Source organism: Mustela nivalis (assembly GCF_964662115.1).
Source record: "Mustela nivalis genome assembly, chromosome: 2".
Taxonomy (NCBI): Eukaryota; Metazoa; Chordata; class Mammalia; order Carnivora; family Mustelidae; genus Mustela; species Mustela nivalis.
In genome coordinates this window covers 156,449,178-156,474,303 of record NC_139021.1, presented here as the reverse complement: position 1 = coordinate 156,474,303, position 25,126 = coordinate 156,449,178, and the positions used below count along the sequence as shown (strand labels likewise).

Below are 25,126 nucleotides of genomic sequence, written 5' to 3'. Positions count from 1 at the left end.
TTAAAATATTATCACTTTTTACCAGTATATAAAAACTTTTCTCATTTATTACCTCAAACACTGCTGATCAACTCAATGAAAACAATTTAAAAATCTTGGCCATCTTGCTGTTTCCTATGGTTCATGAAGAGAAAAAGGAGTGAAAAGAAGAAAGGAATCAGACTGTACCTTTATATAACATAAAAGAAATAATGGGTTAAGAGTAGTGGTTCCCCAACTATGGACCTCCCTGGAAGCTCAAACAGTTACAAGGGGTCCATGAATCCATAAAAACTTAAAGCATGAGCTTCAGAAAGAATATGTCTTGTACATTCAGTATACATAGTACTTCTCAAATGCATAAAAATGCTACTGTAATTAAGAAAATACAAAAAGTGTTACTGAATTTCTAGTATATATTATGTATTTTGTGGCACTAAGTATTCTGTCACATAGTCTACTATCACTTACAGGTTTATAATTTAAAAACAAAAAAGTTACAATGGAATATTACTCAGCCAGCATAAAGAATGAAATCTTGCCATTTGCAAGGATGTGGGTGCAGCTAGAGTATATTACTACACTAAGTGAAAAAAGTCAGTCAGAGAAAGACAAGTATCCTATGATCTCACTCATGTGGAATTTAAGAAAACAGATGAACATATGGGAAGGAGGGAGGAAAAAGGAGAGAGGGAAATAAATCATAAGAAAATCTTAGAGAGAACAAATGGAAGGTTGATGGAGTGATATGGGTGAGGGGGATGGGAAAGATGGATGAAGGGTATTAAGGAGGGCACATTTTGTGATGAGCTCTGGGTGTTGTATGTAAGTGATAAATCACTGAATTCTATTCCAGATACCAATACTGGACTGTATGTTACCTGAATAAAACTTAAATTAAAAAAAAAATAATAAGTACTCTTATTGTCAAAATAAAGGGAGACCCACTAATTTAAAATACTATACCCAGGTGGATACATGAAGTCCACACACCCAGTTAGCATTTCTTTATCACAATCACCATAAAGGGTTCTGAAGACAAAGGGGTAGAAGGATGGTCCTTAGAAAGAGTATTTTATTTCATTAAATAACACAGGAGAGCCTGGAAAGCTCAGTCAGTGGAGCATGAGACTCTTGATCTCAGGTTTGTAGGCTTGAGGCCCTCGCTGGGTGTGAAGATTTCTTAGAAATAAGATCAGGGGCGCCTGGGTGGCTCAGAGGGTTAAGCCTCTGTCTTCGGCTCAGGTCATGATCTCAGGGTCCTGGGATCGAGTCCCGCATCGGGCTCTCTGCTCAGCAGGGAGCCTGCTTCCTCCTCTCTCTCTCTCTGCCTGCCTCTCTACCTGCTTGTGATCTCTGTCTGTCAAATAAATAAATAAAATCTTTAAAAAAAAAAAAAAGAAAAAGAAAAAAAAGAAATAAGATCATTAAAAAAATTTTTTAAAGACTGAAATTTAAGAATAATAATGCAGTGTAAGGGAATTTTGTTTTTTAGGGGGGGCCCACAGTATTAAAACCACTGTTTTCAATAGAGTAATCTGCAGAGTCTGCATTATCAACACTGTAGTTAGAGCTAATTTTTCTATACTATTTTCTAGACTCTCGATTTTTCATTTGTTGTCAAGAAACTATTGTTTTTCAACTCTCTTTAATTTCTTCCCATCAAAGTTATTCCAAGGACATTAACAAAATCAAGCTACCCATTCAACCAAATTAGAGTTATCTGTGCCTTTTACTATCTACCTATTATAATCAGAACTTTTCCCAATGATTTACTATGGCCTCTCTTCCCCATATTAGGGAGGAGAAAGGGTAGAACTGGGGGTTTAGAGGTTAGGTAGATGTGATAAGAGAAGGAAAAAGGAATTGTTAGATCCTAGCTATCTTGGGCCTACAAACTAGATATTCTCAACACTGGTTGTTGTTTTTTTTTCTTCCCTTAAGTGAATCCTATAGTCGGTCTCGAACTGTAAAACCCTATTATACAAATACTAAGGAAAGCATTTTAATAACCTGAAGTACCAAGCACACAATGCAATTAGCTAAAGGAGATTACAGGTGGCTCTTGTCCCAAAGAGCATATCTACTACGCTTTCACTTGGATTTGTTTGAAATTATAACAAATTCCAAACTTGTATACTAAGCATAAATTCTTGAAAAGGAAAAAAAAGTAAATATATCAAGAATACTCAGAACCAAAAAAAGGGAAAAGCTTTGAGAAAGAAATTTATAAAAATTACAAAAGATAACAGAATCTGAAATAAGAAAATAAAAAAACTTCATCAATAACGCATAGGCACTAACAAAAACTGAACCACGTATCAAAAAACAACGAAAGGGTAAAGGCCAAAAGGAATCAAACAAGAAAAAATCTGGTGCTTTAACTAAATTCTGATCAAAATGCTGTAAACAGGTCACCCCTATTTTGTTCATATCTGTAACATATGTTAAACCTTACAAATATTATCAATTAGAAACTGTAAAGCCATATTTTGCTACCCTCTACTAGCTGAATTTAATGCTATTCTGTTTTATGAAGTATTGAACTAAGCAGCTGCATAGCAACACGAAATGCCTCATGTGCTATGCTTGACATTAACAAAAAGCAAGTAAGGGAAGAACAAATGTATTCAAAATTTATACCATGATCTCACAGAAAAGCCATGAGATCAATAATAAAATGCCAAGGAAAATTAAATAAATACTGAAAAAGACAGCCATGTCATTATGTTCAAACACTAGGGCTTAAAAAGCATCTTTATGTAATATATCACATATAAAGAAATATTAATAATCTTGAAGGACCTATTTAGTGTCTCAAGAATTCCTATCCAATATCACAAATGGTCTCAATGTTGGTCTCTCGTCTTTTCCTCATCACAACCTTCACTATGTTTTCAAACTATTCCTAAAACACTGCTTTTTGACAATGTTACTATCCATTAAGAGAAACTCTACTCTGTTTAAAAAATAAATCCCAAAATCTTAAGTTCAACAATCAAAGCTGCTTATAATTTGGTTCCAAGCTACCATAAGCAGCCTTATGTCCCAGAACTTCGCACTCATTCTCATAGCTCCAATCACATTGGTATGCTGATTTATTTAGTCATCACTTATACCTCCTAGTATTTTTTCAAGCCTTTCCATTTCACCTCGGCCCATATAAATTACCTCCCTCAAGGCACTCTTCAGTTTGTTCAACAAATACCTATTTGTTTACTCAATATATACTAACTGACAGCCTACACCCAGGACAGTGGCAGGCACTGAGTAAGCAATGGTGAACAGACATTGTAGCCCTCATGAAGCTTGGGTTTCTAGTTTTCTGATCCTCAGAATTCATTTATCACTCTCCCCTTTTAAATGTCAATTGTTTATGTTTTGTTTTCTGTACATGCAAAGCCTTATCTATGCAAGTATTCTGTCAAATAAAATTTGTAATAGGTAAGCCCTTTTCTCCTTTTCTTTTCATACATTTATATCTGATCTGCTCAAGGAGATTTAATGCTCTGGGAAGGCTGGGTAAGTCTTCCTGTTTCCCACATTAAAAAAAAATATTTTATTTATTTATCTGACAGAGAGAGAACACGAGTAGGGACAGAGGCAGGCAGAGGGAGGGGAAGAAGTAAGCTTCCCACCAGGCAGATAGCCTGATGCGGGGCTCGATCCCAGGACCTCAGGATCCATGACCCGAGCCGAAAGCAGATACTTAACCAACTGAGCCACTCAGGAGCCCCCAGCCACATATTTTTTCTTATATCAGGACTCTACATGCCTAGTTTTAAGCTTCTGATTAAATAATCATATAGCTCTCAAAAACAAAAGATAGAAGATTAAAAATTTTCACATATTCCCTCTTCGATCCAAATCACACTTGCTACCTCTTTATTTGTAACCAAAAGGGGAAAAGCAGGTTATGAAAAATAGCAGGACAGGAACGTATCAAGTCCAGAGCCAACTTCAGTAAGCAATATAGTCTGTACTTAAGAAATACAGAAAATATTATGGATGGAATGAAAAAAGGGTTCCATGAGTCTTGGGAAGAACCTTTCGTCTGAGGAAACCAGAATAACTGGAGATTAACAATTTGAAAAACAAAAAGGTACTCAAGGAAAAGGAGGAGCACATCAGAAAATTAGCAATTTTTACATCAAGGTCCTTGGGTATCTTGTAAAACTTGGTGTTTGGTGTAAGAGCTCACTCCCCAACAAAGCATAATCTTTTTTTTTTTTAAACATGTAAATTTCTGTCTGGTAGAAGTGATCACCCCTTTGACAACAATTTGTTGTTTTTTTGTTTTGTTCTTTGTTTTTTAAAGATTTTATTTATTTTTTTGACAGAGACAGATCACAAGTAGGCAGAGAGGCAGGCAGAGAGAGAGGGGGAAGCAGGCTCCCTGCTGAGCAGAGAGCCCGATGTGGGGCTCAATCCCAGGACTTTAGGATTATGACCTGAGCCTAAGGCAGAGGCTTTAACCCACTGAGCCACTCAGGCACCCCAAAAGCATAATCTTTTATAAAATACCAGTTCAGAGGTGCTTGCTGGTAACAATCATCAACTCATACCCTGGTAAAATGGAGACTGACAGTGTCTGGAGTTCTTTGCTTAAAACTCAGGTGTAGAAGTTGCCACGACCACACTGAACCATGATAAGGGAGCCACCAAACAATTGAAAAGCACCAGATTATATAATCTTTTATATTTTATCCAAGGTAATATAAGGTAAAGAATCCCTTTTTTAATGATATTCCAGCTTTCCCAGTGTATCATTTAACCAAAGAAATGTGGATGGACTTCCATACATAATAAAAACCAGGCTCCTTTTTCATTACTTAAAGCAATCTGCCCAGTGCTGGACAACTACGTTCACTAAGAGTTCTTCCTTTCTCCCTGAGCATCTGCTCCTGGTTCATGCACTCTGAAGAGCCCATTTGGTGGCCCACTTATCACCCTCCAAATTACCCAGCACAAGAACTGATGGAAAAACCTGACCAGATACAATGAAGAGATAATCTAATTACAACTAATGGCCCAAAATGAAATAGAATTAATGAAGAAAAAAATAAAAACTATTTCTATTGAGACAGGAAAGAAAAGCATCTTAAAAAGAGCATGCTACTTTGAAAAACATAGATAATATGTGCTTAGGAGAGAAGGAAAAAAAGAAAAACAAAACTGTCAAAATAACCAAACAGAGGTATTATGTAGAAAAATTAGTGATTTAAAAACTAAAGAAATGTCCTCATAATATATAATGAACCTGAAGACACAGAAATCGTGAGGTGGTCAAGACATTTAATAATGTAAAACACAATTTCCAGAGCAAGGAAACAAATCAAAGAATATAAATTTTTAAAAAGTTTTTTTAAAAAGGAAAGCAGAAGGAGAACAAGAAGAAAACTTTGCAATGTTGGATACTATCTTGAGTCTTCATATCAAATGGGCTCTGAGAAATATATAGGCAGAATATTCAGGGGGTGGGGAAAGCATGTATACATAATGCTTTCCCGGTAAAGTATTTCAATTTCAAGAATAAAGTTTAAAACCTCCAAATATGGGGCGCCTGGGTGGCTCAGTGGGTTACAAGCCACTGCCTTCGGCTCAGGTCATGATCTCAGGGTCCTGGGATCAAGTCCTGAATCGGGCTCTCTGCTCCGCAGGGAGCCTGCTTCCCTTCCTCTCTCTCTCTCTCTGCCTGCCTCTCTGCCTACTTGTGATCGATCTCTCTCTCTCTCTGTCAAATAAATAAATAATCTTTTTTTTAAAAAAGCTCCAAATACGGAAAAGATTTTCCTTTTACTTAGAATAAGAGAAAAGAGATTTAGACTGCCAGTCATTTCATCAGTAAAAGTAATGGAGGTACATTTACAAAATTCTGATTGTAAAACAAAAACAGAACACTTTTTTAGTCAGTCTATTATTCAAAGATATGGGTAAAAGAAAATTACTAGATATGCTCTGATTTGAAAAGCAGGACAACATTCTCTCTGGGTAAGAGTTACTTAAAGGAAGTTGTTCAGCAAATAAAAAATGATTCAGACCAAGGACCTCCTAAGAAAACAATGTTTATATAAAAAATTATGCAAGCAATATACCAATAAAATTAATAGTCCAGTGTAAGTAACTGTTACTAACACAGGGGTTCAGTTTACTATAACAGATAAAAAAAGAACTCTTTAAATAGATGAACACAATATAATTTCTAAAATGAATGACTTAGGAATAACATCCCAAATTACTACAACAAAATTTTAGGCGAAGAAGAATATGATATGCTTAAGTATGTTAAAATCAAGTGTGTATAGGGATTAGGGAGCAATTTATAAGTCATTAACCTTTGATGTTAAGGAAATGCAGGCTTAAGATAAATTTGCTTAAAATGTATGAGTAGGGGCGCCTGGGTGGCTCAGTGGGTTAAGTCGCTGCCTTCGGCTCAGGTCATGATCTCAGGGTCCTGGGATCGAGTCCCGAATCGGGCTCTCTGCTCAGCAGGGAGCCTGCTTCCTTCTCTCTCTCTCTCTCTCTCTCTCTCTGCCTGCCTCTCAGTGTACTTGTAATTTCTCTCTGTCAAATAAATAAATAAAATCTTTAAAAAAAAAAAGTATGAGTAAAGCTGAAGAATTTCTAAACCATTGGAGGAAATAAAGAGTAACAAAAAAGGTCAACTATTAAAGTAAATATTAAATTAAACAAAAAGCAAGCATACTGGGACACCTGAGTGGCTTAGTGGGCTAAGCCTTTGCCTTCGGCTTGGGTCATGATCTCAGAGTCCTGGGATCAAGCCCCACATCAGAATCTCTGTTCCCTCCCAGCCCCCCAACGCCTACCTCTCTGCCTACTTGCGATCTCTGTCAAATAAATAAAATCTTTAAAAAAAAAAAAAAAGCAAGCATACTAAACAAGAAACACAAGAAACAATTTCAGGGATAATACCAAACAGGTACATATTACAATAAATACTGACTAGATTAAGTGAAAGGTTGTCACATAGGGTATAGCAATATGCAGTTTATAATGACCATAAAGTGAAAAAGAAATGTTGAAACTGAAGAGGCAGGCAAAGAGAAAAACATAAGAAAAAAAAAAGCAGTGAACTAGTTGGCAATAACAATATCGACAACAAAGAATTCAAGGATAAAAGCATAAAACGAAATAATGATGAATTTTTATTATTACTAGAAGAGGGTTTGTTTTTTTGGTTTTTTTCTAAGATTTATTTGGGGGAGAGAGAGAGCACAAATGAGTGCATGGGGCTTGGGGAAAGGAAGCTCCAGCAGACTCCTACTGAGCGAGGAGCCCAATGCGGGGCTCAATCCCACAACCCTAAGATCAGGACCTGAGCAGAAATCAAGAGTTGGACGCTTAACCACTGAGCCACCCAGGCACCCCAGGGGTAATCTGTTTCATGAGTAAAATGGACCACTAATTTTTCTCATAATATCTCTATCTGCACTTGGTATCTTACTTCATAGAAAGAACTGAGATACACTCTATTTTTTGGAAGAGGTGACAGACACTCTCTTCTGTAAAAGCTGAGCCGAACCCACATCTAAAACCATCGAGGTGTTTTGAAAGAAGAGCTCTATAAAATTTATTTAATAGTTACAGAACCATTCAAGCTTTTCATTTCCTTCTTGAATCGGTTTTGGAGAATTACATTTTTCTTTAATTTCAAAATTATTGGCATAAGATTTTTGATAGTATTCTCCTTCATCATTTTTGTACTTGTAAAATATACATAATATAAAATTAACCACTGTAGCCATTAAGTGTACCACTAAATATATTTATAGTTTTTACATCATCCATCTGTAGAACTTTTTTCATCTGCAAAACTGAAACACTATTAAACAATTACTCCCTATTCCCTCTACCCCAGCCCTGCCAACCACCATTCTATTTTCTATCTCTGTGAAATGCAACTACTCTATGTACCTCTGAAGTAGATCTCATGGTATCTGTCATTTTGTGACTGGCTTGTTTCACCTCATAATGTCTTCAAGGTTCATGGATACTGCACCATGAGACAGGATTCCCTTCCCCTTTAAGGCTGTGTAATAGTTCACTGATACACAAATTACATTTTCTTAATCTGTTCATCCATCTATGGACACTTCAAATGCTTTCAACTTTTGCTATTGCAAATAATGCTATAAATCTCTTAACTTTTAAATCTTTTATGTTATTTCTAGTTAGCCTTCATTTTTGTAATATTATTTGTGTCTTTTATTCCTTGCTCAATCTTTCCAGATTATTTTCTTATTCCCTATTGCCCACCTCTGACTTTTTTTGATCTTCTCTATCCTATCTTTGCTTTCTGGTTCATTAATTTTCACTGTAAGTTTCATTATCTTTATGGGTTTATTCTGTTGTTTTTTTCTTCTAATTAATGACAGAAGCTTGGTTCATTTTTTATCAGGAATTTTTTTCTTATATTTATTTTCAGGTTTTCCTGTTTTTTTTTTTTTAAACAAAGTATTAAGTATAAGAATGGATTTAGAGAACTAAACCTTTATTTTGTATTAAGAAGTAATCGAGTGGGGCACCTGGGTGGCTCAGTTGTTAAGCATCTACCTTGGGCTCAGGTCATGATCTCAGCATCCTGGCACAGAGCCCCACACTGGGCTCCCTGCTCAGCCGGAAGCCTCCTTCTCCCTCTCCCACTTCCCCTGCTTGTGTTCCCTCTCTCACTGTGTCTCTCTCTATGTCCAATAAATAAAAAAAAAATTTTTAAAGAAGTAATCTAGCATAAATACAATGTACTATATATATATCCATACAACAGAATATTATAATATGGATGAATGGACTTCAAAACACTATGCTAAGTGAAAAAGGTCAGAAATAAAAGACCACAATACTATATGATTCCATTTATATGAAATGTCCAGAAAAGATAAATCTATATAAACAGAAAGGAGATTAGTGGTTTCCTACAGGTAGGAGTGAAAATAGCAATGACTGCAAAAGAACACCACATTTCTTTCTGAAGTGATGGAAACATTATAAAATTTGAAGTTCGTGATTGCTGCACAACTCCGTAAATACAATAAAAATCACTTAAAATGGGTGAATTATAAGATTGTAAATTATTTCTCAGTAAAGCCGTTAAAATAAGTAAGCATGTTTTGTAATGTTTTAAGAAAATGCTGCCCAGGGGCACCTGGGTTGCTCAACCAGTTAAACATCTGCCTTTAGTTCAGGTCATGGTTCCAGGGTCCTAGGAACATGCCCCATTATCTAGGGAAGCCTGCTTGTCCCTCTCCCACTGCCCCTCCTCCCCGCCCCCCACCACTTGTGCTCCTTCTCTCTGTCAAATAAGTAATAAAATCGTTAAAAAAGAAAAAGAAAGAAAATGCCTATTACAGAGATAACCTTGTAATTCTAATTTAAAATGTACAAGTGAGGGGCACCTGGGTGGCTCAGTGGGTTAAGCCTCTGCCTTCCGCTCAGATCATGATCTCAGGGTCCTGGGATTGAGCCTCGAATTGGGCTCTCTCCTCAGCAGGGAACCTGCTTTCCTTCCTCTCTCTCTGCCTGCTTCTCTGCCTACTTGTCATCTCTGTCTGTCAAATAAATAAATAAATAAATAAATAAAATCTTAAAAAAAAAATGTACAAGTGAACAGCTGATTTAGACATGTGGTTTTAGGCTGAAATCTTACTAAGTTTGCATACTGTATTTATATACTTGTACAACTTAAGAACAATCAGGTTTATAACTATAAATTATTAGATTCATTAGATTTACTTAAGTACTTAGGGAGATTTTGTAAAATATCTAAAGAGAAAATATAAAAATTATAATTCATAGTAACAGATTGAAACTTTTTAAAAAGTTAAATTAGGGCACATGGGTGGCTCAGTTGGTTAAGCGACTGCCTTCGGCTTAGGTCATGATCCTGGGATCAAGTCCCTCATTAGGCTCCCTGATTGGCAGGGAGTCTGCTTCTCCTTCTGACCCTCCCTCTTCTCATGCTCTTTCTCATTCTCTCTCTCATAATAAATAAATAAAATCTTTAAAAATAAATAAAATAAAAAGTTAAACTAAAATATTACAAGCTTAAAATTAGAGTAAGATCTGTATTTTAAGAAAACTAGGTTTTATATTTGTAACTTTAAAGTGAACATTAAATTAGGAATCAAAGTATGCATTATCTTTTATATACAAAGCCAACCTAAAGAGTATTTTTTAAATCTCACATTTAATAACAAGAACCAATCAAGTGTTATTACAGAGCCCAGCAGTGTGGGAATAAAGGATGTATTTAAAATATATGCCCTGCCATTAAGATTTACACACATGTCTGCTACCATGCATATACTGATAATTCCAATCTCTTATCTCTTGTCCCAGACCTTATTTCTAACTGCCTGCTTCATTCACATCATCACCAAGATATCCCAAATACCTCAAAAGTCCAAATCAAAATAATTTCATTCCTTTTACCTCATCTCAGTGATTCCTTCTGTATTCCTTAACAGGAAAATAACATCCCTAAACCCTTCACCCTAAATCATTCAGATTACAAATCTAAGTCTGTCTGATTTCATTCTTTCCCTAAGTCAATCATCAACTCTTCTAGTCAGTGAGTTCTACTCATTCTAATTCAGAAAGACCCATCCAAATCTATTCTCTCTTTTCTACCCCTAAATTCAGGTCTTCACCATTTTTTACCTTAAAATTACACGCTGTTCAAGTTATCATTAATTGAGTCCTTAGCTGGCATAAAGCAAGCCCTGTATCAGGTACTTCACACGCACTATAATCAATCTTCAGAGGAACACTGTAAATTACTACCTAGTACAGGTAAGAAAGCTAAACATTGAAGCAGCTAATTTTTTCATATAACTACAAAGAGGCAGAGCCTAGATTTAAAACTCAGGCTCTTTGGAATTAATCCATTGCCCACTAGTGACCTCTTCTAACTTTTCATTAATTTTACTATATCAGCATCCCCTATAGGACCATTTTCAATACAATCCATCCTTCACACTGCTGCCAAAATTCTTCCATCATTTCTCTGTTTTAAAAACCTTTGATGGGGCGCCTGGGTGGCTCAGTGGGTTACAGCCTCTACCTTCTGCTCGGGTCATGATCCCAGGATCCTGGGATCGAGCCTCAAATCGGGCTCTCTGCTCTGCAGGGAGTCTGCTTCCTCCTCTCTCTCTCTCTCTCTGCCTGCCTCTCTCTACTTGTGATCTCTGTCAAATAAATAAAATCTTTTATAAATAAATAAATAAATAAATAGAAACCTTTGATGGTTTCCAATAATACTAGTGAAGACTGATTTATCAATCACTATATACATGTCAATGCTTCCATGCCTTTTAGGGACAGGAAGTCCTCTGCCTAGAATGTTTTCCTGCCACCCTCAATCTAGTTTGTTTTAAGGCCTCCTTTATCTCATCCCTCAAGCCCTAGGCAAAGCTAGGAACATCCTCATCAGTGCAGCTTATATTACTACTTATAAACTATATTATTATTATTTTTTTTTTTTGGCATTCTATCCACCAGACTTTGAGCGAAGAACTGGAGTCTATTATGTTTCTCTTAATATCAGCCTGTTCCTTAAACTGCAGTCAATGTTTGTTGAATGAATGCAAACACGCTCTTCTTAATGCCTATACTCTGACTCCATTTTGTGTCTGGCATGTTGAAGCCCCGAAGAAATAGTTAAATAAAAACAGAAGGGTAACTGATATTGGATGGGAAAAAAGGATGAGCTCAACTAAGTTCCCTGTATCTATGAACTAAAACCAGAACATAATTAATGGCTTGCTCTGCTGGTCATGAAGAGAGATGACAGAAGACTTTTTTTTTTTTTTTTTTTTGTACAAAGCTGCAATCACAGCAAAAACATAAATAAATTGAGAAAGATGAGGTCCTAAAAAAATAATGGTATTAATATAGTAAAAGAATATGTATTGAGTAGCTGCAACATTACCGAAATAATTTCATAATTATATTTACATACATAATGCCATAAGTGAGATTCCAAGATGTTAAGTAACCAAAAGCACAAAGGTAGTAAGTAGCTAGGTCAGATGAATTTAATTCTTTGGAAATCCAAAGGCAGTTTGGGTTCATTTTTTTCTGTTATATCAAACTGTCTTGGGTAGAGTAATTATGCTAAAAAGAAGCCATTTAAATGCAAATCTGAAGTTGATTAGGAATGAGTCAATTACACCAGGAGTTCACAATCTGAAGGCCACAATTCCTTAGAGGAACTCCATCATTACAAGGTCAGTAAATCCATTTGAGCACTGTTTGTAAATTAAATAAAAATGTGCTTGTATACAGCCTCTATTTGTCCAAATGCCATTTTGCTGTAAACAAAATACATATTTCCTTAAAAAGGATTACTGAATTCATAATAACCTTCTGTTATTACGTATTTTCTCAAACATTAAAAATATAATAGAAGGTGGGAGACTGGCAATTTCTTTTGCCTCTTTTTTTTCTTTTTTGATTAAATGAAGTAAAGAGGTTTTCTATTGTTTTTGAGCCTCCTTTTCTTGGTGGACTATATAAATATTGAGTGTCTACTAAGAATCACGCTAGGAATGCAGCTGTGAATAGTACAGACAATAGTTTCTATCATGGAACTTTTAAATCCTGACTAGGAAGACAAATGATATAAATGATGAGGAGGATCATGAGGATGTATGATAAGGGTAAGTAAAGAAGTAATGGTTGAAGAAGAAAATAGCAGAGTTAAGGGGATAACAGCTAAGCCTGATAAACCCTGATAGTTAACAGTAAGAAATGTTAACTTAGAGGCTTAGGAAGGAGAATCTTTAGAGAGGTCAGGAAAAAACTTTAAGCGCCAACATTTTTGAGCACTAAATGAAGTGAGGGAGCAAGCCTCACAGATAACCAAGATAGGAACATTCTAGGCAGAGGGAACAGTGCTGAAGCAGCATATAGTATGAGCTATGGTATATCTGAGAAGGAGCAAGAAAGTGGATACAGTTTCAGCAAAGGGAATAAGATAGAAGTAGGAGATGAAGTCAGAAATCTAGAGGCAAGATCCTATAGACCATGGTGAGGATTTTGAATTAAACAGAAATCAAGTAGTTTTATATTTGGGTACTGGTGGAGGTGTAACATGATCAGATTTATATTAAGATTCCCAGGTGGATGCACCTGGGTGGATAACTGATTATGAGGAAAACATACTTTAAGATTTTTAAAAATTTATCCATTTGTGAGAAAGAAAGGGAGAAAGGGAGACCACTGGTGCACCTGAGCACACACAAGCAGGGGGAGTGGCAGGCAGAGGAAGAAGCAGGCTTCCTGCTGAGCAAAGAGCCTGATGAAATAAATGCAGGACTTGCTGCCAGGACCCTGGGATCATGACCTGAGCCAAAGCAGACGCTTAACTGACTGACCCACCCAGGCGTCCCAAGAGGAGAACATTATTAAAGGACTATTATAACTACAGCTTTGGCAAGAGATAATGGTGGCTTGAACTAGTATGGGAGTCATAAAGTAGAGAGTAGTGGCTGGACATAGAGTATATTTTGAAGATAAAACCAATTTGCTTTGATGATGTACTAGATGTGGAAAGGGAAGGAACAGTGTTAAAGACAATACCTGGGCTTCTGGTTTGAGAATTGGATTAATGGTAATGTAACTTTCTAAGATAGAGAGTACTAAAGGAAAAAAAACTTGAGCGGAGAGAAATCTAGTTCAGTTTTGGACATGGTAAATCTGACATGCCTTTTAGAAATCAAAGAGGGTATGTGCATGAGGCAACTGGATAGGTGGGTTTGAATTTAAAAGGATACACTGGCATCATGGATATAAAACTGGATATCATTAAAGTACAGACAGAATTTAAGGTCTTAGAACTAGACGAGATCACATTCGGTTAATGAGGGCAGATAAAATGAAAAAAGGAAAGAGACCTGGACACTGAAGTTTTCCAATGTTTACCAATTAGGACAAAAAACAGACTGAAAATATGACCAGGTCTTATTTATGGTTCTATTTCCAGCATCTGGCAAACAAGTCAGTTGTAAAGACTCAACAAATATTACAGTTGATCTGAACTAGCATATGGCATGTAATTAAAATAAACACATATTCTACCTCTCAACCTCACATACAAGATCATCTTGAAAGGGAACCACATCTTTTTCAATATAATCAAACACATTTTTTTTTAATATCTCTAATATCTATGTTTAAAAAAATCACTATAACACATCTCCAAGAGACCTTGATATATGGCAGTACAAAAGATCAAACTTTAATCTGGTCCCTATTGAAATAAGTTTCCACATGTTTTAGAAAATTTTAAATTACACCCAAAGTTCGAGTTAGCCTTCAGATTTTTTATACACATTTACATACAAAGTAAATTTTTAATAATGTTCAATGATTACCTATTGCCTGGAGAATAAAATCCAAACTATTAAGTGTGGCTTTTAAAATCATTCCAGATATGAACCATTCCTCAACATTCTCTCCCAATTTCCTTCAAGCACACTCAACTGTTCTGTTTCTTGAATCAACTTGCTTTTGCTTAATTCCTCTCCCTCACCCCGTTCCTTCATCTAAAAAGCCTTCTCTCAAATCTCATTAGTCTTGATCCTGCTTTGTCTTCAAGGTCATAGATCAAAAGCTCTTCCCAACTGTTATCTTTCCTTTCAATTGACTCCCCAAACCTTCATTTTATCTGTCCTGAATTTTCCACATGAATGCATATGTTTTATGTATCCAACTGAATTCTATACTTAGTGTTATAATGTAATAGAATGAACACTAGTACTTAGGGAGTAACAAACTAGTGATTAACAGCAAGGACTGTGGCGCCAAATAACCTAGGTTCAAATTTCTGACTTTGCCTTTTAACAGTTCTATAGTCTTAGGTAAATAGTCTTATTTATTCCTCTCTTTCCTTGGCTATAAAATGTATTGATCTTTAAAAATTAAGGTAATTCTGGGGCACCAGGGTGGCTCAGTCGGTTAAGCCTCTGCCTTTGGCCCAGGTCATGATCTCAGGGTCCTGGGATGGAGGCCCACATCAAGCTAACTGCTCAGCAAAGCGCCTGCTTCCCCTCCCCCACCTCTGCCTGCCTGTTTACTTGTGATCTCTGCCAAATAAATAAATAAAATCTTTTTTAAAAATCTAAGGTAATTCAATATTTTCAAACTGTCTGAAATAGTATCTAAAACTATAATGTAAGCACTGTATTATGAAGTGTTTGAGGAAGAAGGTTGTGTTTGGCAATTCCTGTTCTTTTCCTTCTGATTTAAAAGACAACTACATCTAACAGTAAGTTGATGTTGGGGGTGTGAAAATTAACAAGGAAAACTGGAAAATAAAATGCCACATTTCTACCCAGGAGGATGGGCAGCTAATTGTACTTGGGAAGTGGGGGAAAGTAAGATTACAGATACTACTTAGACGGTGATGAAGTTAAAGAGGGTATTAAAATTAATGTTAACCGGGTGCCTGGGTGGCTCAGTTGGTTAAGCAACTGCCTTCGGCTCAGGTCATGATCCTGGAGTCCCAGGATTGAGTCCCACATCTGGCTCCCTGCTTGACAGGGAGTCTACTTCCGCCACTGATCTTTCTCCACTCATGCTCTCTCCCTCTCTCTCTCAAATAATAAATAAAATCTTAAAAAAAAAATGTTAATCATCATAGCCTATGTATGAGTAGACTTTCTAAACTACTGGGAAAAGGGAGGGAATTTGTCAATGTAACCAGAGACAGGAAGAGGTGGGGTGAAAGCAATAGCAAAGCACAAGAAAAAAGATGGCAGATAAGTTAAACAGAAAAAAAGACTGCAAAGGTTGAACTTTTATCAAGAGAAGGGTTTTCAAAGGACACCAGGGTAGTCCAGTCAGTTAAGAGTCTGCTTCAGCTCTGGTCATGATCCAAGGGTCCTAGGATTGAATCCCACATCAGGCTTCTTGCCCGGGGGGAGCTTGCTTCTCCCTCTGCTAGCCACTCCCCCTGCTTGTTCACTCTCTCTCTCTCTGACAAATAAATAAAATCTTAAAAAAAAAAAAAAGGGGGAGAGAGAAATGTATTCAATTTTATGATTTGTCATGATGTGAATCCTGAATCTTTATATTAACTCTTTTTCCTTTGGAAAAAAAAATTTATGTTAATGGGCACATAATATACAAAAATGTAATTTAAGACAACAACAGAATAAAGGAACAGAACCACACAGGGGGGAAATATTTTGTATACTATTGTAACTTAAGTTGTTATTAATCTGAAATAGAATTTTATAAATTAAGATATTAATTATATATTCCCAGGGCAAGCACTAAGAAAATCACTATAAAACTGTCCAGTAAAAAAATAAAAAAGGGAATTAAAATGTTACACTAGAAAATACTTATACAACACAAAAGAAGGTAAAAATGGAGGGCCTTAAGAACTGATATATGACATGTAGAAAGCAAATAGCAAAACGACAAAGATCCTTAACAGTAATTACATTAAATGTAAATAATTGGGTTAAACTCTCCAATTAAAAGGCAGTGATAGAATGGATAAAAGAAACATGATCCAACTAAATGCTGTCTACATGAGACTCACTTTAGCTCTGAGGACAGCGGCTGAAAGTGAAAGAAAAGAGAATACATAAAAATAGGAATTGAAGAGAAATTAAGAGTGTATACACTGATATCAGACAAAATACATGTTAAAACTTGTTACAATAGACAGACACATGATGAAAGAGTCATCTATCAAGATTTGACAATTAAAAACACAAATGCACCGAACAGAGTCTCAGAATACGAAGCAAAAAAACAACAGAACTGAAGGGAGAAACAGCTCAACAATAATTGTAGACTTCAGCACCTCACTTGCAATAAAGAATCAAACAATTAGGTAAAAGATACAAAGGAAAGAGGACTTAACACCATGAATCAACTAGACCTAAAAGACATACAAAGAACATTGCACCCCAAAAAAGCAGAATATACATTTGTCTCAAGTGCACATGGGACATTCTCCATGGTAGGCCATATGTTAGGTCGCCAAAAACAATTATCAATGAATTTAAAAAGTTGAAAATCCTAGAAAGTAACTTCTTCAGCAATAATGCAATGCAATTAGAAAGGATGGGGCAATTGGAAATTTCACAAGTATGTGGAAATTAAACAACCCATTCTTAATCAATGAGTCAAAAAAAGTAATCACAATGGAAATTGGAAAATACACTGAAAAGAAATAAAAATAGCCACAACATACCAAAACATATGGGATGCTGCAAAAGCAGTACTGAAGGAAATCTACAACTGTGAAAATCTACATTAAAAAAGAATTATCAAAAATATATAACCTTACAGTTTAAGGAACTAGAAAAAGATGAAGAAATTAAATACAAAGCAAGCAGAAGAAAGGCAATAATAAAAGGCAGAAGTTTTAAAAAGAAAATTAAAAAAATCAGTGAAACCAAAACTTCTTTGTCAAGATTAACAATACTGACAAACCGTTAGAGTGACCAAGAAATAGAAGAGAGAAGACTCAATTTCCTAAAACCTGGAACATAAGTAGGGATACCACTACTGACTTACAGAAATATAAAAAAAAAAAAAAAAATCACAAGACAATACTATGAACAACTGTATGCCAACAAATAGATAACACAGATAAAAATGGACAAATTCCTACAAACTACCAAAGATGACTCAATAATAAAAAAATCTGGTAAATCATAATGAGATTAGAACAGCAAAAAAAAAAAAAAAAAAAAAAAAAAAAAAAAAACCCAAAACAAAACCCCAAAACCTTGACAAAGAAAGGCCAAGACCCATATGGCTTCAATGATTCTCCCAAATATTTAAAGAAGAATTAATTCCAATGCTCTTCACTCTTCAAAAAATGGAAGAAAAAAGAATACTTCCTGATTCACTGCATAAGTTGGTACTTCCCTGATACCACAGAAAAAGACTTCACAAGAAAACTACAGACCACAATCTCTCATGAACATAGATCTAAGAATCCTCAACAAAAAACACTAGCAAACCAAACTCAGCAGCGTATTAAGAGGACTATACAACATGGATTTATCCCAGGAATACATGGTGGCTCAATCGATTTTTTAAAAAATCAATCACCACAGTAACAGAGTGAAGGGGGGATAAATAACATGATCACCTCAACTGACACAGAAAAAAACATCTGACAAATTCCAACACACTTTCATGCTAACACTCAATGGAGCTTTCACAACCTGATAAAGGGCATCTATGAAAAACTCACAATGAACATACTTAATGGTAAAAGACTGAAAAGCTTCCCATTAAGATGAAGAACAAGACAAGGATGTTCATTCTCAACACTTTTGGAAGTTCTAGCCAGGCAATTAGGTAAATAAAAGACATCCAAATTGAAAGGAAGAAGTAATATCTCTTTTCACAGACAGGATCTTACACACAAAAAATCCTAAAGAATCCACACAAAAACTATACTAAACCTAATAAACAAGTTGCAGGATACATGAGAAACATCCAAAAATCAGTTGTATTTCTACACACTAACAATGAACAATCTGAAATTAAGGAAAGAGTATCAAAAAGAATAAAATACTTAGGAATAAATTTAACCAAGGAGGTGAAAGACTTGCACATTAAAAACTACAAAACATGAAATGTTGGAAGAAACTAAAGACTTAAATCAATGGAAAGATCCCATGTTCTTGGATTTGAAAACCTATTATTGTTTAGATGGCAATACCCCCGCCACACACACCCTATAAAACTGATCTATAGATTTAATGCATTATCTATCTTGTGTTTTTTACAGAAACTGATAGGCTGATCCTGAAATTCAAATGGAATCGCAAGGGAGCCCAAATAGCCAAAACAGTTTGGTTTTGAAGAAAGCTGAAAAAAATGAAAACAAAGCTGGAGGATTCACATATCCTGATTTCAAAAATTATTACAAAGCCACTGTGTTGGCACAGAAATAGACATATAGACCAACAGAACAGAACTCAGTGTCCAGATATAAACCACATATCAATGGTCAATTGATTTCTGACAAGGATGTTAGGACTATTCAGTGGGGGAAAGAATCGCCTTTTCAACAAACAATGCAGGGACTACTGACAGCCACGTGCAAAAGTCTGAAGTTGGACTCTTACCTCATACCATACATTAAAAACTCCAAAAATACCAAAGATCTAAATACAAGAGAGAAAATGATAAAATTTAAAGAAGAAAACATAGGGGTAAATCTATGTGACTATGGATGTAGCAATGGATTCTTACATGACATCAAAAGCACAAACAACAAAAATTTCAAAATTTTAAACTTCATTAAATTAAAAGCTTCTACTACTATTCAAAGAATGTTATGAAGTGAAAAAACCCACAAAGTAGGAGAAAGTTTTTGAAATCATATGTTTAATAAGGGTCTAATATGTAGAATATGTGAAGAATTCTTAAAACTCAACAAAACTCCAAATAACCCGGGACGCCTGGGTGGCTTGGTTGGTTAAGCTGCTGCCTTTGGCTCAGGTCATGACACCAGGGTCCTGAGATTGAGTCCCACACATTGGGCTCCTTGCTCGGCAGGGAGCCAGCTTCTCTCTCCACCTCTGCCTGACACTCTGCCTACTTGTGAGCGCACGCACGCTCGCTTACACACATGCTCTCTCTCTCTCTCTTTGACAAATAAATAAACAAAATCTTAAAAACAAAACAAACCAAAAAAAACCCCTCCAAATAACCCAATTTCAAAAAATAGGCAAAGGACTTGAATTCATGTTTCTCCAAAGATGATTTACAAATGACCAACAAGTACAGGAAATGATGCTCAATATCATTAGTCACTAATGATACCACTTCATACTCACTAGGATAGTTATTTAAAAAACAAAAAAAGGAAAAGTAAGAAGCGTTGGTGAAGATATGGAGAAACTGGATTCTGACACACTTGATAGGGATGCAAAATAATGCAGATGCTGTGGAAAAGAGTCTGGTGGTTCCCCAAAAAGTTAAAAGAGAATTACCATGTCTCCTAACAATTCCACTCCCAAGCACAAATATAAGAGAATGAAAACAGGTGTTCAAAAATCTGTATACGAATGTTCAGACATGCATTACTCATAAGAGCCAAAAAGCAGAAATATCCAAATGTCATCAGCTGGTGAATGATCATACAAAATGGGGCATAAGTATACAACGGAATAATATTCAGTGAAAAAAGGGAATTATTATGGCCAGAATGTTTGTCCCCTCCATTCATATGCTCAAAGTTCTAACTGCCTATATAAATGTATAACTTAATTAAGGATAATTGGGGTTTTAAGAGAAAAGGGGCCTGATCCAATAGGATTAGTGTCTAATAAAAAGAGACAGCAGAGAGAGCTCCCCGCTCCTTCATACTCCAGCATAATGGAAAAGCCATGTGAAGACACAGTGAAAAGATGGGCATCTCAAGTCAGGAAAAGAGTACACATCAGAAAAATGACCCTGCTGAACACTGATCTGGGGCTTCCAGCCTCCAGAACTATAAGAAGGTCAGTATCTGTTTTAAGCCATCCAAAGCTTTGTTATGGCAGCCTGTGCTAATACAGGAATGAAATACTGATAATGTACTATAACATGGAATCTCAAAAATATAATGCTAAATTAAAGTAGCCAGACACAAAAGGCCTTATATGATGGTTTAGTTTTATTTTATTTAAATTCAATTAACATATAGTCTACTATTAGTTTCAGAGGCAGTGATAAGTGATTCATCAGTCTTATTTAATAGCCAGTGCTCACTGCATCAAGTACCCTCCTTAATGTCCATCACCTAGTTATTACCCCCTCCATCCTCCACCCACCCACCCCACCCCAGCAACCCTCAGTTTGTTTCCTATAGTTAAGAGTCTGCTGCGGTTTGTCTCCCTCTCTAATTTCATCTTATTTTTTATTCCCTCCCTTTCCCTATGATCCTCTATTTTGTTTCTTAAATTCCGCATGTGAGTAAAATCACGATAATTGTCTTCCTCTGTTTGACTTCGTTTGCTTAGCATAATACCCTCTAGTTCTATCCATGTCACTACAAATATAAGATTTCATTTTTTGATGACTAATATTTCATTGTATGTATGACAAATTCTACTGTAATTTTTAAAAAGTGAGGGATCCCTGGATGGCTCAGTTAAATGTCTGCCTTCAGCTCAGGTCATGTTCCCAGGATGCTGCGATTGAGCCCCTCATAGGGCTCCTTGCTCAGCAGGGAGCCCTGCTTCTCCCTCTCCCTCTGCCTCTCCTCACTGCTTACACATGTGTGCTCTCTGTCAAATAAATAAATAAAATCTTTCCCAAAAATGAATATTCATGCAACCTGGATGACTTTCATAGCATTATGGTGAGTTAGTGAATCTAGTCTCAAATGGTATAATTAATTCTATGATTCCATTTCTGTGACATTCTCAAAAAGACAAAACTATAGTGAAGAACAGAGGAGAGGTTGCCAGAGGTTTGGGGAGGGGTGATTACAACAGAAGAGCACAAGGGAGCTGTTTGGGGTAATAGAACTATTCTGTATCTTGACTGAGGTGGTGCCTATGCAAATTTACACACGTAGTACAATTTCCAGAACTGTACACAAAAATGTCAATTTTTCTACCTGATAATCTGAAAATAAAATTGTGTTACAAAAAATACACTGGTCTGTTCTGCACGTGGAAAGGATCTTTTTTTTTTTTTTTTTTTTAAGATTTATTTATTTATTTATTTGACAGCGAGAGATCACAAGTAGGCAGAGAGAGAGGAAGGGAAGGAAGCAGGCTCCCTGCCGAGCAGAGAGCCCGATGCGGGACTTGATCCCAGGACCCTGAGATCATGACCTGAACCGAAGGCAGCGGCTCAACCCACTGAGCCACCCAGGCGCCCCCGTGGAAAGGATCTTTAATCAATGCTTGATTTTTAAACATCAGGTACTGACCATCTGGAAAGTATTAATTCACTGAGTTATGTGCGATCTTCCAAATGACATATTTCATTGTACAATATCTCACAAAAAATGTTTCTTAGCATCACCACCAATCTCAACAGAAAGTTTTTTTTTTTAAGTGACGTTGTCAGCCTCATGGTGGAGGATAAAACATATTCTAATATTTCAAATTTTCTCTTGAAATCTGGAATGTTATCACTAGCAACAAATACTGTTACACTTTTTTCCTTGGTTGTGACAGGCTCACTTCATTTTTGAAAAAATGTCTGTCAAATACTGAAGTCTGAAAAACCACAGTCAGAAATTCCTCAAAGTTGTGTTCCATGAAAAAATTATCTAGTTTAGCTCACAACTGAGTCACTTAAGTGCTTTATGCATACTTGCTCTTTCATCACACACAGCACTACCAAAATGTACTTGGGGAGAAGACTTAGTAAAAGCAGCATTTCTCAAGGCTTCATCAAGGGCACTTTTTTCCTTACTTGTGTGTGACAGTGAAAAACTACAGAGACTACTATAATAGTTTGGTGCCACTAACTTGATCTGTGCACCAGCAGTTTAGCCACCATACTCCTGAATTAAAGTACAGATATCAATACAGTGTAAAGGGCAAATAACATCTTAGTGTTAAGTATGCAAATAGTTTTGACCAAGCAGATTTCAGAAAGTCTCAGGAACCATTGGTGGCAGAGAAGGTCACACTTTGAGAACTGCAAGGATCAAATCAATCCATCTTTGCACAGTTTTCTTGCCCTATTTATTATAGTTGAAATAACAGTTATGTTTTCAGAATACTGTAACATTTCTTTAGTTCTCAGTATGCTGAAGAAAAAATATAAGGTGATTTCGCTAGAGGACTGGTTTAAAAATTGGAAACAAATGGGCACTTTTGACTAGAGAAGTATAAACAGTAGCATAATTCAGCATTTAGTCTAATTATTACAAATGTTCAGAGAGATGCAGAATGGACAGTTTACAAATGGTTCCCAAGACTAGATAAAAATACCAGGAAAATTTCTGCAGAAAAGCAGTAAAAGCTGTGCAGAAGAGAAACTAGTACTTTGAGTAAGTGTAAATTAATACATTTTAAAGGAAAAAAACCAAAGTATATTTATTTACACAATGACTGACCCTGGATAATCAGTGAGTACTAGGTATCATTGTATAATCTTCTCTGAATCTATAATTACTAAAAATAACCGTGTTACTACAGTTAAAAGAGCACACCAAAACTCCTGGATGTCTTTGGGAAGACTATTCTACATTAAATAATATCCTTACTACATAGTGATAAATTCATTCTTGAAATTATGTATGTATGTCTTTCAAGAAGAGCAAATACAAAGGACTAGAACAATATATGACAGTCTTTAAAATCATTAAGAGAAACATATAATATCAAGAAATATTTTAACAAAGCATTCCTTTTGACAAAAATACAGAATAAACTTTAAAAATACCACACAGTACAAGTGTAAATAGAACCCAATCAAGCCAAATTCTCAACTCGAATGCCTTTTAAGAAACACTTAACATTCTAATGCTAAAAGAGAAACAAATGACCAGTCAATAAACTATTAAAAATATAATTTTAGGGCACCTGGGTGGCTCAGTGGGTTAAAGCCTCTTTCGGCTCAAGTCATGATCCCAGGGTCCTGGGATCAAGTCCCACATCAGGCTCTCTGCTCAGCAGGGAGCCTGCTTCCCTTCCTCTCTCTCTGCCTGCCTCTCTGCCTACTTGTGATCTATCAAATAAATAAATAAAATCTTTTTTAAAAAATGTAATTTTAGAAACATTTATAATTATATACTAAGTTCAAAACATACTGAGTCCAACTTGGAAAGCTTTACATAACTGTACGGATAGTCAAATGAAAAATGATATTCTAAGTAACTCTAAAGCATTTCACATCCTTAAACAAGGCAGTATTTAAGAAAGTTTCCTCCAAAGGCCTATAAAGATTTATAGGAAACTTCTAGTTGCTCAGTGATAGATCTATAGATAGGACCAAACTATTCAGGGAAACATGTCAAAATAATTTAAAAGTCCTGTTATTATAAACTCCTAGATAAAATACATGGATACTTTATTTATAATGAATAAAATCTGTGTAAGGCCTACATTCCCCTTGCTCTCTCCTGCTCTCAAAAAAACATTCTCTCTCAATGCATAGCTAAGCTCAAAAGGTTGGCAGAAAGTCCTTAAGTGCTAAAAATGAATGAGAATCTGGAAGACAGAGCTGAGTGTGCTGACACACAGAATAGGTGATGGTGATTAAGTATGGGTAACCTAGGAACTTGGGTTTTAACACTGATGCAGGGACAAGAGAAGAGAGGCCTTAAGGAAACTAACGGAGTTGAAACTGAGGACGCTAACACTGCTACTCAAAGTGTGGTCCATGTCAACATCTGGCAACTTGTTCCCTAGAAATAAAATTCCTTAGATCCTAAACCAGACCTACTGAATCAGAATCTCTGCAAACAGTGCTCAGGGATCTTCTTCTCCTCCTAGGTAGAGAGACTAGAAGGATCTCCCTAGAAAAACTGAATCCCATGCTTGTGACTTGCATAGGCTGGAATTCAAACACACTACTTCAGCAGTTTTCAAACATTTTCATTCCAGGATCACTCTATACTCAAAAATTATTGAGGACTCGCAACTCTTGATCTCAAGAGCTGTGAGTTCAAGCCCCACACTGGGTACAGAGTTTACTTAAAATAAAAACAAATTAAAACAAAAATTTAAAACTTCAAGAACACAGACAAGACTCACACTCTTACCTATCAGAGTAATGATACCATCTTTGATAACCCCTGGAAAACTCCACTAAAGAGAGAGAAAAGAATTAAATGGCAAATAACATTTCAGTATTATTATGAAAATACTCGGACCTCCAGGACACCCCCAGGAGTCTCTGGACCACACTTTAAGAACCACTGCACTGTCTGAATTACCTAGGAATCCCCTAATTATAAAATTAACATAAAACTGGTTCCTTAGAGGTGAACCATGAGAGACTATGGACTCTGAAAAACAATCTGAGGGGAATGAAGTGGTGGGGGGGTGGGAGGTTGGGGTACCAGGTGGTGGGTATTATAGAGGGCACAGATTGCATGGAGCACTGGGTGTGGTGCAAAAACAATGAATACTGTTATGCTGAAAATAAATAAATTTAATTAAAAAAAAATACTGGTTCCTTAGGTTACTGA

At 36.0% G+C, this 25,126-nt stretch overlaps 1 protein-coding gene across 12 annotated transcripts in view; it reads right to left on the bottom strand.

Moving 5' to 3' along the window:
- LCOR (ligand dependent nuclear receptor corepressor) overlaps positions 1 to 25,126 on the bottom strand; it is a 138,520-nt gene that overhangs the window by 73,862 nt on the left and 39,532 nt on the right. The window lies entirely within an intron of this gene.